The sequence below is a fragment of the Amblyraja radiata genome, unplaced genomic scaffold (assembly GCF_010909765.2).
Source record: "Amblyraja radiata isolate CabotCenter1 unplaced genomic scaffold, sAmbRad1.1.pri scaffold_701_ctg1, whole genome shotgun sequence".
Classification (NCBI taxonomy): Eukaryota; Metazoa; Chordata; class Chondrichthyes; order Rajiformes; family Rajidae; genus Amblyraja; species Amblyraja radiata.
In genome coordinates, this window is record NW_022630719.1 from 28,010 (window position 1) to 49,511 (window position 21,502).

Genomic DNA, 21,502 nt, shown 5'->3' on the forward strand with positions numbered 1-21,502 from the left:
TTGCCCAAAAGCTCTGGAATAACTGATCAGTTCGGATTTTTTCAACTCTCCCCCGAGAAGTTTCTCTCTCCACTCTTCATGGTCCCGGCCTCTTGCCAACAACTCATGTTCCACTAGTTCCCGATCTCGAACAGTGAAGATGATCGTGAGCTCAGCGTATCGATCAACCAGTGGGAACGCCTTAACCTTCTCCGTCATCAGGAACATGTTCACTCTCAATGTTTCCGTCTGTGCCTTCAGTGTCTCCCTGTGCATCTGCTGAACAACTTTTTATCAGGTGAGATAAACAATAGTTCCAGAAATTAGCTTCTTCATGAATAGAAAAACAAATTCACAGTATCCTAATGTTACGGTTAATAGTTGACTTTATTATTGATTGTGTTAACCGAATTAGACCGAAGATCGTGTTTTCATACTGTATATGACACTATAAATCTATCACTACTCTAAGCTCTAAACTCAAGAGTATACAACCATATAACCATCTCGGCCCTTCTAGTCCGTGCCGAACACTTACTCTCACCTAGTCCCATCTACCTGCACTCAGACCATAACCCTCCATTCTTTTCCCGTCCATATACCTATCCAATTTATTTTTAAATGATAAAATCGAACCTACCTCCACCACTTCCACTGGAAGCTCATTCCACACAGCTACCACTCTCTGAGTAAAGAAGTTCCCCCTCATGTTACCCCTAAACCTCTGCCCCTTAATTCTCAAATCATGTCCTCTTGTTTGAAACTTCCCTACTCTCAATGGGAAAAGCTTATCCACGTCAACTCTGTCTATCCTTCTCATCATTTTAACGAGCTCTATCAAGTCCCCCCTTAACCTTCTGTGCTCCAAAAAATAAAGACCTAACTTGTTCTACCTTTCTCTGTAACTTAGTTGCTGAAACCCAGGCAACATTCTAGTAAATCTCCTCTGTACTCTCTCTATTTTGTTGACATCTTTCCTATACAAAGTGGTAATGAAACAATATCCCGAAAAGCGAATGGTGTGAGAGTTATTCTGGCGTGCCGTCATTATTAGAGAGTGTACTTCCAATATTATTAGATAGTGTACTTCCAATGACCTGTCTATCAATAATTTATCAAAGCTCTATAGTCTAGCAAAGCTCAGGATATGTATGTCCCCGTTAGAGTGAAGGGTAAAGCAGGCAAACGTGAGGAAGCTTGGCTTACGAGGGAAATTGAGGCATTGGTCAAAAACAAGAAGGATGCATGAGACAGGTAGAGGCTAAGATACCCCAGCTTTTTGTGTCTATCTTCGGTTTAAACCAGCATCTGCAGTTCATTCTTACACAACTGAAATTGTTTACACAAACTGAACACAAAGTCGATCAGTATGGTAAAAAGGGGCCAGGAGATAGACCTGGCAGGTAGCATTAAGGACAATCCCAAAAGATTTTATAAATACATAAGGGGGAAAAGGTTGACTTGAGAGAGAGTGGGACCTCTCAGGAGTCAAAGCGGTCACATCTGTGTTAAGCCACAGGAGATGGGCAAGGTCCTCAATGGGTATCTTCCTCTATATTTACCAAGGAAAAGGATAGGTCGCAGGAACTTGGGGCAGTCGATGGAAGTCTTGAGAGCACTCAGTGTTACCGTCGAAGAAGTACTGAAGGTACCGTCATGTATGAAGGTAGACAAATATCCAGGACTTGATTCGACATGTCCGAGGATATTGCGGGAAACATGAGAGGAAATTGCAGGAGCCTTGGTTGAAATTTACGAGTCGTCCTTAAATACAGGAGAGGTGCCAGAAGACTGGAGTGTGGCAAATGTTGTGCCTGGTTTCAAGAAAGGCTGCAGGGAAAATGCTGGGAACTGTATCTGCAGTTGGAAAATTACTAGAGTATTCTGAGGGATAAGTTATACAGTTATTTGGGTGGACATGAGCTGATTAGGGATAGTCAGCATGGTTTTGTACGTGGGAGGTCGCGTCTCACAAATCTGATTGATTTTTTTGAAAATGAGACCAAAAAGGTCGATGAGGGCAGAGCTGTAGTTGTTGTGTAGATGGATTTCAGTAAGGCATTCAACAAGGTTCCGCATGGTAGGCTGCTCCGGAAGGCTAGATCGCATGGGATCCAAGGAGAGATAGCTGAATGGATAGCAAATAGACTTCATGGATGGAAGCAGAGGGTGAGAGTGGAAGGTTGCTTCTCGGTCTGTGACTAATGGTGTGCCTGCTGGGCCCGTTACTGTTTGTGATCTACATCAATGATTTGGATGAGAACATACAGGGGAAGATTAGCAAGTTTGCCGGTGATGCAAAATGTGAGTAGTTTTGCAGATACTGCAGATGGTTGCGAAAGATTGCAGCAGGATCTGGATCGATTGGACACATGGGCAGAGGAATGGTTGATGGAATTTAAGAGAGAACTATGAGGGTATTTCATTTTGTGTGGTCGAACAAGGGCAGGACCTACACCATAAATGGTATGTCTCCGGGCAGTGTTGTAGAGCAGAGGGATCTAGGAGTACAGGTGCATGGTCGAGTCGCAGGTAGATAAGGTGGTCAAAAAGGCTTTTGGCACTTTGGCCTTCATCAGAGTATTGAGTATAGAATTTGGGAGGTCATGTTGCAGTTGTATAAGACGTTGGTGAGACTGCATTTAGAATGTTGTGTTCAGTACTGGGCACCATGTTATAGGAAAGATATTGTCAAGCTTGAAAGGGTTCAGAAAATATTTGTGGATGCTGCCAGGACCAGTGTGTGAGCTATAGGAACGGGTTGCTTAGGCCGGGTCTCTGTTCCATGGAGTGCAGGAGGATGAGGGGGATCTTATAGAGGTGAACAAAATCATGAGAAGAATATATCGATTAGATGCAGAGTCTCTTGTCCAGAGTAGGAGAATTGAGGGGGTCCAGAAGATAAAGATGCATGAGATTCATGGTGAATTGCTCGATTGGATTCAGAACTGTTTTTCTGATAAGAGGACAGATGGGTGTTTTGGAATGGGTTATTATAGCTGGATGTGTCTGTGTCTGATGGAGTTCAGCAGTGGTCTGTGCTCACAACTTTGCTGTTTATGATATCTATATTACTAAAGATCTGATCTTGATCGCTTATGGCCCACTGTGGCACGATTTTGGAGAGAACGCCACCACCTACGGCCGTCATTTTTGGCCACATCGCTCAGAGCCCCCCTCCGCTTTCCAGGACCAGAGGACTTTTTCCGTCGATGCAAAATGAGAGATATTAATGTCTTTACAACATTCCCCATTCTCTCCGCTACCCCCTGCTGGCTGCAGGGAGAGGGATGCTAAAAACCGGAGATGTCGTGCATCACTCAGTCTCTGCCAGACCCAGGAAGTGAGAGGGTCATGGCTCTGAGCTGTGAATAACACTGAATGCACGTCTACTCCACGGTGAGTCCCCTCGATGCGGCTGTAAAGTGGCTGCAGCCCAATTGTTTGCCTCACCTTTTTTTTAAAGTTTGTGTTCACAAAATTTTGATTGTCAGGTGGCTGCTTGCTGCTCAATTGTTTGCCTCACATTTTGTTAAAAAGAGTTTGTGTTCACAAAATGAATTGTGGTTGACACGTGGCTGCTTGCTGCCCAATTGTTTGCCTCGGCTTTTGTTAAAAAAAGTTTGTGTTCATAAAATGGTTTTTGGTTGTCAGGTGGCTGTTTGCTGTCCAATTGTTTTCCTTTGGGGTGAGTAAAGGGAGAGGTGGAAAGAAATTACCAACACCAATCAAGTCCAGGAGGCAGCAGGAGATCGAGAGGCTAATCAGAGAGAGGAGACAGTTGAAAAAGCAATGGAAAAAAGCAACTGAGGCAGAGAGAGAAGGTCTCATGATACTCCAAGAGGACATCAAGAGCCGATTGGCAACCTTGCGAAAAGCAGAGAACTTGAGGAAACTTCGCAAGAAGAAAGAACACACAAGAACACGGTTCTACAAAGACCCTTTCAAGTTCATCAAAGACCTCTTCGCAAAGGAAAAAAGTGGAACTTTGAAAACATCAAAACGGGAATTGGAGGAACACCTGGAAAAGGCCCACCAAGACACGAAAAGGCATGAGCAGTTAGTCATCCCACATGACATCCCGCCTATTCAACCACCTGAATTCAACCTGGACACCAGCCCTCCAAGATGGAAAGAGGTAGTGAACACTGTCCGGCGAGCAAGAGCAGCATCAGCTCCGGGGCCAAACGGAGTACCATACAAGCTCTACAAGAACGCACCGGATGTGTTACGCTTTCTATGGAAGCTCATGAGGGTGGTGTGGAAGAAGCAAACAATACCTAAGGCGTGGCGAAGGGCCGGCGGCGTGCTAATACCTAAAGAAAAGGATGCGTCAAACATCAGCCAATTCCGGCCAATATGTCTCCTCAACGTCGAGGGAAAAATCTTTTTCAGCATTGTATCACAAAAGCTGTCCACCTATCTGGTAACAAACAAGTACATTGATACATCTGTACAGAAAGCAGGAATTCCAGGATTTTCGGGCTGCTTGGAGCATACAAGCATGATCTGGCACCAGATCCAAGCAGCTAAGAAGGAGAAGAGAGACCTACATGTGATCTTCCTCGATCTGGCCAATGCATTTGGTTCAGTTCCCCATGAACTCCTTTGGGAATCTTTTGCCTTTTTCCATGTACCAGAGCTCATCACCACAGTGGTCAAGAGCTATTTCCAAGACCTGCAGCTGTGCTTCACAACAGCTGACTTCAGTACAACATGGCAACGCTTGGAAGTAGGCATCATGGCAGGCTGCACAGTCTCACCCTTGGCCTTTACAATGGCCATGGAAGTCATCATCAGGGCCTCAAAATGGGTGGTGGGCGGTGAACGAACCAGGGCTGGGCTCCGTCTGCCACCCATCAGGGCATACATGGACGACATGACCACACTAAGCACTACTGCAGCATGCACCAAGCGGCTACTTGGAAAGCTGCAGGAGAACATCAAGTGGGCCCGAATGAAGATCAAACCAAGTAAATCTCGAAGCATCTCCATAGTCAAGGGGGTGCTTAGAGACACAAGGTTCTGTATCGGTGACGACCCAATACCAACAGTGTCTGAACAGCCAGTTAAAAGCCTGGGCAGATGGTACAACGCAAGTCTCAAGGACAAAGAGCAGGTGCAACAACTAAGGCAAGAAATTGTCAATGGCCTGGAGAACATCAATCAGACCCTACTGCCTGGGAAACTGAAGCTCTGGTGCCTACAGTTTGGACTCCTTCCTCGGACAATGTGGCCACTGACCATTTATGAAGCCCCAATAACAACTGTGGAGAAGATGGAGCGAACCATAACTTCATACGCGAAGAAATGGCTCGGGGTCCCACGATGTCTAACTAACATCGGCCTATATGGCAAAGGGGTCCTGGAACTACCTCTCACTAGTCTAACAGAGGAATACAAGTGTTCTAAGGTAAGACTTCCGATGACACTGAGGGACTCTAGAGACAAGACCATCAGTGCTGTTGCGCCGCCCCTAGTAACTGGCCGGAAGTGGACACCATCTGATGCAGTACAGCAAGCTTCATCAGCCCTGAGACACAAAGACATCGTGGGGCAAGTCCAGCAGGGAAGAGGAGGCTTTGGCCTTACGACAAGTAAACCAACTTGGCGAAAGGCCACAACATCAGAGCGGAGGACATTGGTGGTCGAGGAGGTGCGGCGACAAGAGGAGGCCGCAAGAAGTGCAAAGGCGGTCTCTCTTGCCAAACAGGGGCAATGGATGCAGTGGGAAGGTGTGGAGCGGAGGAAGATCAGCTGGAAAGAACTATGGGAAATGGAAGCAAGCAAGATCAGCTTCATCATCAGAGCGACTTATGACGTGCTTCCATCACCAAAGAACCTCCATCAGTGGTACGGCGAGGATCCAACCTGTGCCCTCTGCCCAACTCCAGCGACCCTCAAACACATCATGGTAGGCTGCAAGACCAGCCTCACGCAAGGGAGATACACGTGGCGGCATAATCAGGTACTAAAAAGCCTGGCATCAGCCCTTGAGAACAGGCGGTGTGCGACCAACTCCTTGCTTCCGAGAGCAAGCAACCCCCCCCCCCCCCCTAAGGGCAACAACCTTTGTCCGAGAAGGACAGAAAACATCTAAACATCCTTCCACCAGATCAGAAGAAGGAAACATATGCAGGGCCCGCGACTGGAGGATGCTGGCGGACATCGGCCGACAACTAGTTTTTCCACCTGAAATTGCTTCCACCAACCTGAGGCCAGACTTGGTGTTCTGGTCCCCTTCACAGAAGACTGCTTACATCATAGAGCTCACAGTTCCATGGGAGAACTCTGTTGAGGAGGCCTATGAGCGTAAGAAGCTGCGTTACGTAGAGCTTGCAGCAGAGGCAACGCAGCGTGGCTGGAACACCAAAGTCTATCCAGTTGAAGTGGGATGCAGAGGATTTGTTGCGTCATCTACCATCAGACTGCTGAAGGAGCTTGGAATCCACGGTCAGGCTCTGCGGAAAACCATAAGATCACTCTCAGAGGCGGCTGAAAGAAGCAGCCGGTGGATTTGGCTCAAGCGGAAAGACCCATGCTGGGCCCCAAGTATTTCAGGGTGAATCTTTGGGACGGTTTGACACGGGACACGCGCTGAGGGCTGATCATCCTGCAGCGGGCCGCCCTTGTGGAGGGTGTATAGTGTTAAAAGGCCGAAACACCCAGTGATGCAAGGATACACTACTGATGATGTGTCCTGTGCCCAACTGTCTTGAAGGTTACCCAGGCCAAGATATACCATATAACCATATAACCATATAACAATTACAGCACGGAAACAGGCCATCTCGACCCCTCTAGTCCGTGCCGAACACATAATCTCCCCTAGTCCCATATACCTGCGCTCAGACCATAACCCTCCATTCCTTTCCCATCCATATAACTATCCAATTTATTTTTAAATGATAAAAACGAACCTGCCTCCACCACCTTCACTGGAAGCTCATTCCACACAGCTACCACTCTCTGAGTAAAGAAGTTCCCCCTCATGTTACCCCTAAACTTCAGTCCCTTAATTCTCAAGTCATGTCCCCTTGTTTGAATCTTCCCTACTCTCAGTGGGAAAAGCTTTTCCACGTCAACTCTGTCTATCCCTCTCATCATTTTAAAAACCTCTATCAAGTCCCCCCTTAACCTTCTGCGCTCCAAAGAATAAAGCCCTAACTTGTTCAACCTTTCTCTGTAACTTAGTTGCTGAAACCCAGGCAACATTCTAGTAAATCTCCTCTGTACTCTCTCTATTTTGTTGACATCCTTCCTATAATTAGGCGACCAAAATTGTACACCATACTCCAGAATTGGCCTCACCAATGCCTTGTACAATTTTAACATTACATCCCAACTTCTATACTCAATGCTCTGATTTATAAAGGCCAGCACACCAAAAGCTTTCTTTACCACCCTATCTACATGAGATTCCACTTTCATGGAACTGTGCACAGTTATTCCCAGATCCCTCTGTTCACCTACATTCTTCAATTCCCTACCATTTACCATGTACGTCCTATTTTGATTTGTCCTGCCAAGATGTAGCACCTCGCACTTATCAGCATTAAACTCCATCTGCCATCTTTCAGCCCACTCTTCCAACTGGCATAAATCTCTCTGTAGACTTTGAAACTCTTCTTCATTACCCGCAACCCCACCTATCTTAGTATCATCTGCATACTTACTAATCCAATTTACCACACCATCGTCCAGATCATTGATGTACATGACAAACAACAGTGGACCCAACACAGATCCCTGTGGCACCCCACTCGTCACTGGCCTCCAACCTGACAAACAACCATCCACCATTACTCTCTGGCATCTCCCATTCAGCCACTGTTGAATCCATCTTGCTACTCCACCATTAATACCCAACCATTGAACCTTCTTAACCAACCTTCCATGAGGAACCTTGTCAAAGGCCTTACTGAAGTCCATATACACAACATCCACTGCTTTACCCTCATCAATTTCCCGAGTAACATCTTCAAAAAATTCAAGAAGATTAGTTAAACATGACCTTCCAGGCACAAATCCATGTTGACTGTTCCTAATCAGACCCTGTTTATCCAGATGCTTATATATATTATCTCTAAGTATTCTTTCCATTAATTTGCCCACCACTGACGTCAAACTAATAGGTCTATAATTGCTAGGTTTACTCTTAGACCCCTTTTTAAACAATGGAACAACATGCGCAGTACGCCAATCCTCCGGCACTATTCCCGTTTCTAATGACATTTGAAATATTTCTGCCATAGCCCCTGCTATTTCTACACTAACTTCCCTCAATGTCCTAGGGAATATCCTGTCCGGACCTGGAGACTTATCCACTTTTATATTTCTCAAAAGTGTCAGTACTTCCTCTTCTTTGATCCTCATAGTTTCCATAGCTACTCTACTTGTTTCCCTTACCTCACATAATTCAATATCCTTCTCCTTGGTGAATACCGAAGAAAAGAAACTGTTCAATATCTCCCCCATCTCTTTTGGCTCTGCAGATAGTTGGCCACTCTGACTCTCTAATGGACCAATTTTATCCCTCGTTATCCTTTTGCTATTAATATAGCGGTAGAACCCCTTCGGATTTACTTTTACCTTACTTGCCAAAGCAACCTCATATCTTCTTTTAGCTTTTCTAATTTCTTTCTTAAGATTCTTTTTACATTCTTTATACTCCTCAAGCACCTCATTTACTCCATGCTGCCTATAACTATTGTAGATATCCCTCTTTTTCCGAACCAAGTGTCCAATTTCCCTTGAAAACCATGGCTCTTTACAATTTTTACGATTTCCTTTCAACCGAACAGGGACATAAAGATTCTGTACTCTTAAAATTTCACCTTTAAATGTACTCCATTTCTCTTCCACATCTTTCCCATAAAACAAACTGTCCCAATTTACTCCTTTTAAATCCTTTCGCATCTCCTCAAAGTTAGCCTTTCTCCAATCAAAAATCTCAACCCTAGGTCCAATTTTGTCCCTCTCCATAATTATATTGAAACTAATGGTATTGTGATCACTGGACCCGAACTGTTCCCCAACGCATACCTCTGCCACCTGACCCATCTCATTTCCTAACAGGAGGTCCAGTACCGCCCCTTCTCTAGTAGGCACTTCTATGTATTGTTGCAAAAAACTATCCTGCACACATTTTACAAACTCCAACCCATCCAGCCCATTTACAGAATGTGTTTCCCAGTCTATGTGTGGAAAATTGAAATCTCCCACAATCACTACCTTGTGCTTACTACTAATATCTGCAATCTCCTTACATATTTGCTCTTCCAATTCTCGCTCCCCATTTGGCGGTCTATAATACACCCCTATAAGTGTTGCTACCCCTTTCCCATTTCTCAGTTCCACCCAAATAGCCTCCCTAGACGAGCCCTCTAATCTATCCTGCCAAAGCACTGCTGTAATATCTTCCCTGATAAGCAATGCAACACCTCCACCTCTTGCCCCTCCAATTCTATCACACCTGAAGCAACGAAATCCTGGAATATTTAGTTTCCAATCACAGCCCTCCTGCAACCATGTTTCACTGATCGCCACAACATCATACTTCCAGGTGTCAATCCAGGCTCTAAGTTCATCCACTTTTCTTACAATGCTCCTAGCATTAAAATATACACATTTAAGAAACCCACCCTCTCTTATTCTCTGATTTTTTTCTTTTTCTTCTCTCTCCCCTACATTTTGGGTCAGAGTGCTACCATTCTCTGCCCCCTGCTTCACACACTGACTGCTAGCTTTCCCAATTTGAGTCCCTCCCCCCAACCATACTAGTTTAAAGTCTCCCCAGTAGCCTTTGCAAATCTCCCCGCCAGGATATTGGTCCCCCTTGAGTTCAAGTGCAACCCGTCCTTTCTGTACAGGTCGCACCTTCCCCAAAAGAGGTCCCAATGATCCAGAAACTTGAATCCATACCCACTGCACCAGTCCCTCATCCACGCATTTATCCTCCACCTCGCTCCATTCCTACTCTCACTGTCGCGTGGCACAGGCAGTAATCCTGAGATTGTTACCTTTCCAGTCCTTCTCCTTAACTCTCTACCTAACTCCCTAAATTCTTCTTTCAGGACCTCTTCTCTTTTTTTACCTATGTCGTTGGTACCTATATGCACCACAACCTCAGGCTCCTCTCCCTCCCATTTCAGGATTTCTTGGACACGGTCAGACACATCCCTGACCCTGGCACCAGGGAGGCAAACTACCAACCGGGACTCCTGTCTGCGTCCACAGAATCGCCTATCCGACCCCCTGACTATAGAGTCCCCTATTACAATTGCCCTCCCCTTCTTTTCCTTACCCTTCTGAGCAACCGGACCGGTCTTTGTGCCAGAGGCCCGGCCGCTGTCGCTACCCCCAGGTAGGCTGTCTCCCCCACCCTTACTCAAACATGAGTACCTATTTTCAAGGTGTACAGCCACCGGGGTACTCACCAGTCCCTGCCTCTGCCCATTGCCCTTCCTAACTGTGACCCAGTTTTCTGTCTCCCGTGGTCTTGGAGTGACCACCTCCCTGTAACTCATTTCTATGACCTCCTCGCTCTCCCTGAGCAGACAGAGGTCATCGAGTTGCTGCTCCAGGTTCCTAACGCGGTCCCTTAGAAGCCCCATCTCGACGCACCTGGCGCAGATGTGGACGTCTGGAGAGCACTCAGACTCCATGACCTCCCACATCTGACATCCAGAACAGTAAACTGCCCTGGCCCACATTCTCCCCCTTATCCGAATACAATAAAGCCTTACAATTACAATACAAATACAATACAAGCCAATCAGCTGCTTCCTCTGATCCTCGTCCACCAATCAGAGGCTTCCACCAATCAGAGGCTTCCACCAGAATCCTTCTCTGGAAGTGAGATGGAACGTTACAGATTTGGGTTCCTCACAGCTGCAGGTAAGTCCTCCTCTCACCAACGGCTCCCCGGGCCTCTGTAGAAGCAAACCCCGCGCTGTATTTATACTTACAGCTGCAGGTAAGTCCTCCTCTCGCCAACGGCTCCCCTGGCCTCTGTAGAAGCAAACCCCGCGCTGTATTTATACTTACAGCTGCAGGTAAGTCCTCCTCTCTCCAACGGCTCCCCTGGCCTCTGTAGAAGCAAACCCCGCGCTGTATTTATACTTACAGCTGCAGGTAAGTCCTCCTCTCTCCAACGGCTCCCCTGGCCTCTGTAGAAGCAAACCCCGCGCTGTATTTATACTTACAGCTGCAGGTAAGTCCTCCTCTCGCCAACGGCTCCCCTGGCCTCTGTAGAAGCAAACCCCGCGCTGTATTTATACTTACAGCTGCAGGTAAGTCCTCCTCTCGCCAACGGCTCCCCTGGCCTCTGTAGAAGCAAACCCCGCGCTGTATTTATACTTACAGCTGCAGGTAAGTCCTCCTCTCGCCAACGGCTCCCCTGGCCTCTCCCCTGGCCTATATACGTATCCACTCCCGCCCCCCCCACCGATGTTGAGCGTCAACCACTCTCAACAATCAACGAATGTCGTGAAATTTTCCCCACCTATTGGCACAAGGGACTTCTTAACATCTTGTCCTGTGTATTTGATTCTCTCGCGTTTAAAAAAATAGTTTGTGTTCACAAAATGAATTTGGTTGTCAGGTGGCTGTTTGCTGCCCAATTGTTTGCCTCGCCTTTTGTTTAAGAAAGTTTGTGTTCACAAAATGAATTTTGGTTGCACCAGTTGGCTGCCAGACCAAGAATTCATTTGGCCCACAATCTCTATACTAGCCCTCTGGAAACCAGTACCTTCGGCCCGCAACAACCAACAGCAACCATGTCCCCTCCCCCCACTGACGAGCAAAATTGGAATTGGTGGAGAGGTGGAATATTGCGATCGTGACCAGCCCTCCCGTGTGATGCTGGGACCCAACGGGTCCCACTTAGTCTAGTATATATATATATATAAATGGCTTGGATAGAAACATAGATGAGCTGGTTAGTCGATTTGCAGACACAACCAAAGTTGGTGAAATTGCAGACAGTTGGGATGGTTGTCAAAGTATGTAGCGGGAAGGTTAGCTGCTAAAATATTCAGAACTATGACAAGTGGAATGAAATACAAAGGGCAAGTGTCATGTGTTGCACTTTAAGAAATCAAAAGGTATAGTTATGGCAGCAATGCCCACGACAGGGTTGATGTGCAGAGGGATCTTTGTGGTAAAAACCCATAACCCCTGAAAGTGCCGACAGTAGATAAAGTGGTGAAGAAAGAATATGCTATGCTTTCTCCTATTAGGGCATTCAGTATGAGAATCAAGAATTCCCACTGCAGCTTTACAAGAAAAAAAGGATAGTGCTGGAGTAACTCATCGGGTCAGGCAGCATCCCTGGAGAACATGGATAGGAGGCATGTCTTGTCAGGAAACTTCCTCAGAGTGTTTATAGTGGGGGTGGGTGGAGAAAGCTGGAAGATCAGCTACGTCGCAGTGCCAGAGACCTGGGTTTGATCCTGATCTCGGGTGCAGTCTATATGGAGTTTGCACCTTCTCCCTGTTAGTGCCTGGGCTTTCTCTGAGTCATGCGCTTTCCTCCAACATCACAAAGATGTAGGTTAATTGACCCTCTGTAAATTGTTCCTCGTCTGTAGGAAACTGATATAAACATTTGACAAAATAGGACCAGCGTGAACGTGTGATCGATGGACAGCGTGTACACAGTGGTCCGAATGTAATGGTTCTATTCTGTGTCTTCAAACTAAACAAAGCATGCAATTGAATACCTTTCAGTTCAGCAGCTAGTTCCAAGGAAGCCTGCATGGCTTTGAACGATTCGATAAGATCACAAATTGTTGGAATCAGTTCATGGAATGAGTGTGGGTTGTGTTTTGATGATAAGAACAGATTCCATATCGAACCATGCATGTCCTGTACCATCTTCCCCCATTGCTTTCAGCAATTCCTCTCATTTGGAGAGCACGTTGTGCATTTTCACAAAGCGTTTTCATATCAGTTTTCGGACCCGTGGCTCTTTCTCTGTCACCAGTTTGAGGAGAAGTCTGGAACTGGCCGCACGTTATCCTTTATTTGTGCCTTTGATGATTTGCTGTGAAGAGCGTAGAGACATGCAGTTATAGAGCTGTACAGCACGGAAATGGAACCCCCGGCCAACCTTGTCGATGGATTTACTGGAGTCACGGTGCCATAAATGATAGAAACATAGCAACATGGACAATAGGTGCAGGGGGAGGCCGTTTGGTCCTTTGAGCCAGCACCACCATTCAATACGATAATGGCTGATCATCCAAAATCTGTACCCCATTCCTGCTTTCTCCCCATATCCCTAGATTCCGTCAGCCTTTAGAGCAAAATCTAACTCTCTCGAATTTATCCAGTGAATTGGCCTCCACTGCCTGTGGCAGAGAATTCCACAGATTCACAACTCTCTGAGTGAAAAGGTTTTTCCACATCTCAGTTCTAAATAGCCTACCCCTTATTCTTAAACTGTGACCCCTGGTTCTGGACTCCCCCAACATCACGAACATTTAATGCATCTAGCCTGTCCAATCACTTAAGAATGTTATATGTTTCTATAAGATCGCTTTCGTCTAAATTACAGTGAATATAAGCCCAGTCGATCCATTCTTTCATCATTTGTCAGTCACACCATCCCAGGAATTAACCTAGTAAACCTATGCTGAACTCCCTCAATAGCAACAATGTCCTTCCTCAAATTAGGAGATCAAAACTGCACACAATATCCAGGTGTGGTCACACCAGGGCCCAGTAAAAATGCAGTACGAACCCCTTACTCCTATACTAAAATTAGCCTGCTATGAAGGCCAACAATGCCACCTGCTTTCTTCACTGTACCTGCATGTTTACTTTCAGCGACTGATGTACAAGGACACCAAGGTCTTGTTGCACCTCTCCTTTTCTTAACCTGACACCATTCAGACAATAATCTGCCTTCTTGTTCTTGTGACCAAAGTGGATAACCAAGTCAACCTGCAGCCTCATAGCATCCTTCACTTACTTCACACTGCCACCTAGTTTTGTGTCATCCACCATCTTGGATATGTTACATTTAATTCCTTTGTTTAAATTATTTATATAATAAATAACTGGGGTCCCAGCACTAAGCCTTGCAGCACCCCACAAGTCCATGCCCGCCATTCTGAAAAGGACCGGTTAATTCCTACTCTTTGCTTCCTGTCTGCCAACCAGTTCTCTATCCACGTCAATACACTACCCTTGTGCTTTAATTTTGTGCAGTAACCTCTTGTGTGGGACCTTGTCAAAGGCTTTTTGAAAGTCCAGATACACCACATCCACTGGCTCTCTCTTATCCATTCTACTTGTTACAGCCTCAAAATATTCCAGATTAGTCGAGCATGATTTCTCCTTCATAAATCCATGCTGACTTTGCTTTCCAAATACGCTATTATTACATCTTTAATAATCGACACAAGCATCTTCTCCAGATTCCCCTCCTCCTGGCGCGGAATTAAATAGCAAATAACTGCGGGGCAAGAATTCACCCCTGGGAAAAATAACAAGTTACATTTTCCAACTTGAAAACATGTCCGACTCTGCAATAAGCAGCTTGCAACACACACGTACACGCTCCCTTCAATACTAGGATATCACAGCTGACACCGCTGAAGTGGGTTGGATTTCAAACGATGAGACGCATAAAGGAGATTGAGAACCTCATCATCTGGTGCCAAGATAACAATCTCAGTTAATGACAGAAAAACAAAGGAAATTATGATTGACTTCGGGGAGTGAAGCAATACACAGACCTCGGTTTACACTGATGGCGCTGAAGTAGAGATGGCCGTTAGCTTCAGATTCTAAGGAATAAATATCACAAGTGATTTGTCCAGGACCAGAGACATCGAAACAATGACCACAAAAGTACACCAATGCCTCTACTACCTTAGAGCGTTTTGGAATTTTGGCATGACCCCAATAAAGCTCACCAACGTCTACAGGTGCGCTGTAGAAAGCATTTTATTGGGATACAGCACAGTATGGTTTGGGGGAAAGCTCCATGCAAGGCTGCAAGAAATTACAGAGTTGTGGAGCATCAGAATAACAAATGACCAGACTCATCCGAGTCACTTCATCATTTCCCCTCTCACATCAGGCAAAAGGGACAGAGGTGTGAAAATGCATAACTCCAGATTCAGAGACAGTTTCTTCCCAGCTATTATCAGGCTTCTGAACCATCCTCTCACCAAGTCGAGTGTGATCCCGACCTACTAGCTACCTATTTGGAGACCTTTGAATGATCTTTAAGTGGACTTTATTTTGCAATAATTGTTGTACCCTTGATCCTTTAACCTATACTCTGATACGACTTGATTATAATCATGAATCATATTTTCTTTGACCGGATGGCACACAACAAAAAGATTTTCTCTCTACCTCGGTACACGTGACAACAATAAATTAAACTAAGATCCCGATACTTGCATTTTACGAGGCTCATTGTCAAATGTCATTCGAAGGTCCATTTAATGCCACAGATTCCCCTCAATATGCTCCAAAGAATGGCCCCATCGGAAATGTAGTCTATCTGTTTCGTTCCACTAATGTTGCCAGGCCCGCTGAGTTCATCCAGCACTTTGATTTTTGCTTCAGATTGCAGCACCTGCAGTTCCCCGTGTTCCCCTCTATGTAATCTGCTTGTTCAATCTTCAACCTACTCAAATACATTTATCATATGCAATTTGCTGTCATAAAAGCATGTTGACATGGTATGATTACATGGTATGATTATAGTAGATTGACTTGCTACTGCTTTCCGAAATAATTTGATATTTCTTCTTTGATTATTGAGCCTATCATCTTGCTAACAATTGATGTTAAACAAAATGGCCAAGTCATTGATGTTGGACATCCTGAAATTTAGAAGAGCATTAGGCAAGTCTGGTAAAAGCGTTTACATACTAAGGAAGCAGGTTGGGAAGAAAGGCCCACATATTGAAGGTAAATTACACCTCATACTGGGAGGGGCAATTATAGATACAGAAAGTATTTAGATTACAAGGCATAGCTGGCCGGAGTAAAGATAAACATACGAGTTTGTAAATCAGGATGAGGCCATTCACTGACCAGGAAATGACAGAAGGTAGACAAAAGTGCTGGAGAAACTGTGGGTGAGGCAACATCTATGGAGCGAAGGAATAGGTGACATTTCGGGTCGAGGCCCTTGTTTAGACGGACGTAGGGGTGGGGGGAGCGGGAAGGAGAAAGGAAGAGGCGGAGACAGTAGGCTACGGGAGAGCTGGGACGGGGTGAAAAGAGGGAGAAAGCAAGGACTACCTGAAATTGGAGGTCAATGTTCATACTGCTGGGGTGTAAACTACCCAAGCGAAATACAAGGTGTTGCTCCTCCAATTTGTGGTGGGACTCACCACTGGCCACATCTCCCCATCTCCTCCCCTTTCGGTTTTCCGCGGAAACCGCTCCCTCCGTAACTCCCTGGTCAATTTGTCCCTTCCCACCTAAACCACCCCTCCCCTGGTACTTTCCTTTGCGACCGCAGGAAATGCTACACATGTTGCTTTACCTCCCACCCCCTGACTCGACCCAAGGACCAAAGCAGTCTTTCCAGGTGTGGCAGAGGTTCACCTGCACCTCCTCCATTTCATACGCTGCTATAGGTATCAGCTGCTCTACATCAGTGAGACCAAATCTGACCTTTCTGTCCTGGGCCTCCGCCATGGCCAGAGTGAGTCCCACCGCAAATTGGAGGAGCAGCATCTCATATTTTGCTTGGGTAGTTTACACCCCAATAGTATAAACATTGACATCTCCAATTTCAGGTAGTTCTTGCTTTCTCCCTCTTTCCCCTCCCCTTCACAGCTCTCACACAGCCCAAGTCTCCACCTCTACCTTTCTTCTTCCCGCCCCCCCACCAGTCTGAAGAAACATCACCTACTCCTTCAATTCATAGATGCTGCTTCACCCGCTGAGTTTCTCCAGCACTTTTGTCTACCTTTGATTTTCCCAGCATCTGCAGTTCTTTCTTAAACAGGAAATAACAGAAGGCCTTTATTGTATTATTTGGCAGAGAAGATAAAATCAACGATGCAAGAGAAGTTGATCACCTATTAATTATCCCAACAATGTGAAATGCACATAGAACTATTGTGTCGAGTTTTGAAATTGTGCAAGCGATGTGAATCATTGAAACGCTTTGGGTTGTCTCAGAGTGTTATCCGCCACATCCTGAATATAACGACGTGTTTGAGAAACTCACCACCGCTGTAGGAGATATTCTTTGTGACTGCATCGTACTGAGCTGTAATTATACAGAATGGTGCAGGACAAGAATGGACCCTTCGGCCCACAATATTTGTGCATGAAATCATTTGAGTATCGGTTCAAGTAATCCATTCCTCTCCTTACCTTGTACTCTTGGTCACTGAAATATCTCTCGTATGCTAGAACGAAAATGACATTCTACCACCACCTCTTGAATCGCCTCTTCCAGCCTCTGGATGCAATGATTTGTCAATTCGAGCAGCAGCAAATCATCAAACCTTTCCAGGACCTCCGTCATCGAGACATTGTATGAGCTGTGAATAAAAAGAATGGAATCATGAAGGGTTGTCTGTTTTCCTCCACCGATAGCTGTGTCACCACCTCACTCTGCTAAACGGGGACCACATGACGGAGGTAAGGCGCTCCACTCAGCGAGTTGCTGCCAGGCCATGTGCTGGATTTACCCATAAACTGCATGGAGGGAGACCCGGCTGCTGTCCTCGGTTTGCCCACACAATGGTCCCCAGGCTGACGCTGTATCCCCCATCCCCTCCCTCCATTTCCCTTCCCCCTCCCCCCTCTCCCTTTGCCCCTCTCTCTGTCTCTGCCCCTCTCTCTCTGTCTCTGCCCCCCCCCCCTCCCTGCCCTCACTCTCTACCTCACTCCCTCTCTAGACGCACCAGCGAGTTGGGTGGGGGCTTTGCGTCAGTGGATAGGGTATGTATGGGGTAAAAGGAGCCAATGAAAAATAGTAATATAATATCAAGAGGGTGGTTAGTGTGTGTGTGTTGGGTGGTTAGGGTGGTTAGGGTGTGCGTGACGCCACAGCACCCCCCCCCCCCACCACCGCAACCTTTTGTCGAGGGGATGGGACCCAACTTGGTCTAGTTATACACAAATACAATCAAGCCAAGCGCAAGTACAGCACGTAGACCGAAGAGAGTGCTGAATAGTTTTCTCCGCATGTAGCGATACAGTTTCAGAGACAACGTCCACAATCAAATAGTTTGTAAAAATTGGAACTGTGTCCAAACAAATAGAAGGATCTTTTAGTACTGATAACAGCAGAATTAAAATGCACAGGATTCACAGTAACATGGTCCTATAAATTCAGAACTGGTTTACTGAGAAGACAAAGGGTTGTTCTGGCTGGGGTTCTGTGGGAAGACTGCATGTCCACAGCTTTAAGCTGAAAGGGGTGGAATTCAAAGGAGATGTGCGGGCGAAGTTATTTTTATACGCAGAGGATGGTGAGTGCCTGGAACGCGCTGCCAGGTGTGGTGGTTGGGGCATATACAATATGGGCATTTAAGAAGCTTTTCGATAAGCAGAGAATTGTGGAATATGGAATATGTGAAGGCAGCGGAGATGAGTTTCACTTGGCATCGGTCCGCATGGACATTGTGGACCAAAAAGACCTTTTCTGTGCTGTACGTTAACCATATAACAATTACAGCACGGAAACAGGCCATCTCGGCCCTACAAGTCCGTGCCGAACAACTGTTTTCCCTTAGTCCCACCTGCCTGCACTCATACCATAACCCTCCATTCCCTTCTCATCCATATGCCTATCCAATTTATTTTTAAATTATACCAACGAACCTGCCTCCACCACTTCCACTGGAAGCTCATTCCACACCGCTACCACTCTCTGAGTAAAGAAGTTCCCCCTCATGTTACCCCTAAACTTCTGTCCCTTAATTCTGAAGTCATGTCCTCTTGTTTGAATCTTCCCTATTCTCAAAGGGAAAAGCTGATCCACATCAACTCTGTTTATCCCTCTCATCGTTTTAAAGACCTCTATCAAGTCCCCCCTTAACCTTCTGCGCTCCAGAGAATAAAGACCTAACTTATTCAACCTCCCTCTGTAACTTAGTTGTTGAAACCCAGGCAACATTCTAGTAAACATTACTATACTCTATCTACATTTGCTGATTATATGTATGAAATCGCCTAGTATTATTTTCCATTTCGCCTTGTTACTTCAAACACGTCTCTTGCATCCTGTAATCCCAATGATATAATTCAATTTTATTTAATGGCTTGCTTTGATCTTTCTTTCCAAGTTAGGCATTGTCAGACTATTTCTCTCTCGCCACTTGGCAGAATCACGGAAGTCACACCGCACAGACAGAGATGTTTCAGCCAAACGCAGATGCGTCGACCAAGGTGCCCTATCTGAGCCAGCCCTATTTGACCATGTTTGCCATGATTACGCCAAACCTTTCTTGTCCATGTACCTGCCCAAATGTCACTAAAATCATGTTATTGTATGCGCCTCAACTGGCAACTTTTTTAAGGGGGAATGGAACCAAGAACTGGACGGCAGGTTTAAGCGAAAGAACTTTGTAATATCTGAAGGGCATCCCCCTGTCAAGGCTGGTGGTGCATGCTGGTAAGAGAATGGCATTGAAGAGCTTTAAGTTAGGGCCGTGGATATGCAGGGAATCTGGGGAGTATTAATTTGAAAGATACACAATAGAAACAGGGTATTCAGTTTATCGACTCCACGGAGCCGATCGATCATCCATTCACACTAGTTCTACATTATCGTGCAAACTTTACGTGAGCAGATGAGTTTAATCTGGCATCATATTCGACACAGACAGCATAGGCCGAAGGGCCTGTTCTTGTACTGCAGTGTACTATTACAGATAGAATTCTCCAACTTTCAATATTTATTATCCCCTTTCCATCTTTCCTTATCCCGATGCATAACCTATTCCCTATCCGCACATTTCTCCTAACCCTTCCACCCAAATACCTCCACTGGCTTTACATTTCATGTCATTCAAACATCTGGTCGCCTTGCAAGACCTTTGACTCATTTTCTCTTTAGTCTCATTTTAGTCCAGGTTTGTCGCCCTTTCATCTCTAACCATCTGCCAATCAACACCCCCTCCCCCCTCACCACCTCATCCACATCCACCTTTCACTTGCCAGGCTCCCACCACTTTTTCCGCTTTCTCTCCCCAACTACAATTAACCCTTTTGGGTTCAGGCTTCTTTTGACCGCCCTAATTCCTTGGTTCTCTCTCATTTCCCCATTAAACCTCAAATGACTCACTGAGAGTAGCTTCCTGTCCCTGACAAATGTTTACTTATTTTCCCTAATCAGACCTTCAACATCCTTTGTTCACGAAGGCTTACAAAACTTAACTTCTTTGCTTGTTCCGCTGACACACTGAGTAATCCCGCTTTAAGAAAACCCCAAACATCACCAGTTCGTTCCCCTCTAGTAGCTGCTCTCAGGCACTACTTTCCTACTCATTAAATGACCCTAATACAGACAGATTTGCCTTACAATTACTGTTCTCCCTCCGATTCAGGTCTGTTGCCCTTCCATTGATTCCCTATTCCCGCTCCCCGTCCGTGCTGCAGGTCAGGGAATCTGATCCGGTCACATTGTTGGGACATTTATATCTGACATAATTCTGCAACACACCATCGTCTGTCCTCGTTGTCAAGGTCACTGGATCTCCTCCCTGGTCCGCTCCATCAACACGGTGGTGAATGCCGTTCACATGCCCCGCTGCTCTGTAATAAACGGATTAAAAGCTAGTATAGACAACAATTCAAAGGAGCAGGACAACCTTTGGCTGATGACATCCCATATTGTCAACCGATCGGCTGACAGTTTCCCCGTATGTTCAATTTTCATCCCAATAACTGACAGTGATTTTTGAGGAATAAAAGTTACAAATGGATGCGTCAGGATTTGGAACGTCTTGAGATGATGTACATAAATGCTATTTCCCCTTCCCCCACAATCCTGTCAGTCCCCAGTCCTGTAGTCCGATACAAGTCCCACTCACTTTAGAGCAGCGACAAATCTGCACGTCTTTGGAGTATGGAAGGAAACCGGAGCACTCGGGGGAAATACACGCAGTCACAGGGAAAACATGCAAACTCCACACAGACAGCACCTGAGGTCAGGATTGAACATGGATCTGACATTGTAAGGCAGCAACTGTAACACTGTGCCATTGTTGCCACTGGCTACAGCAAACCTTGGAGGGCCTGTCCCACTTGGGCGTTATTTCCGTGTCACGAAGGTGTCGCGCGACGATTTTGAGGATCCCAAAATCCAGGGGCGCTGTGCGCTACCGGTCTTCGCTGCCTACACCGCCACGTGCAATGCGCACGTAATGCACGTCATGCGCACTTAATGCACGCATCACGTCCGCGTCACGACGCGTAAATGATGTCGCGTAAATGACACATGAATGATGTTGTGTAAATGACGCACAAATGACACCTAAGTGGGACAGGCCCTTCAGTGCATCATATCCGCCGTTGGTCT

General features: G+C 45.9%; 1 long non-coding RNA gene across 1 annotated transcript; it reads right to left on the reverse strand.

The window, feature by feature from the left end:
- Nucleotides 1-7: 7 nt before the first annotated feature.
- LOC116970284 lies at nt 8-20,936 on the reverse strand. The gene is made up of 4 exons (XR_004411093.1): nt 20,645-20,936; nt 17,344-17,513; nt 12,705-13,027; nt 8-266 (listed from the first exon to the last, which is right to left on the reverse strand). It is a non-coding gene; the product is annotated as an uncharacterized LOC116970284 (long non-coding RNA).
- Nucleotides 20,937-21,502: the final 566 nt, after the last annotated feature.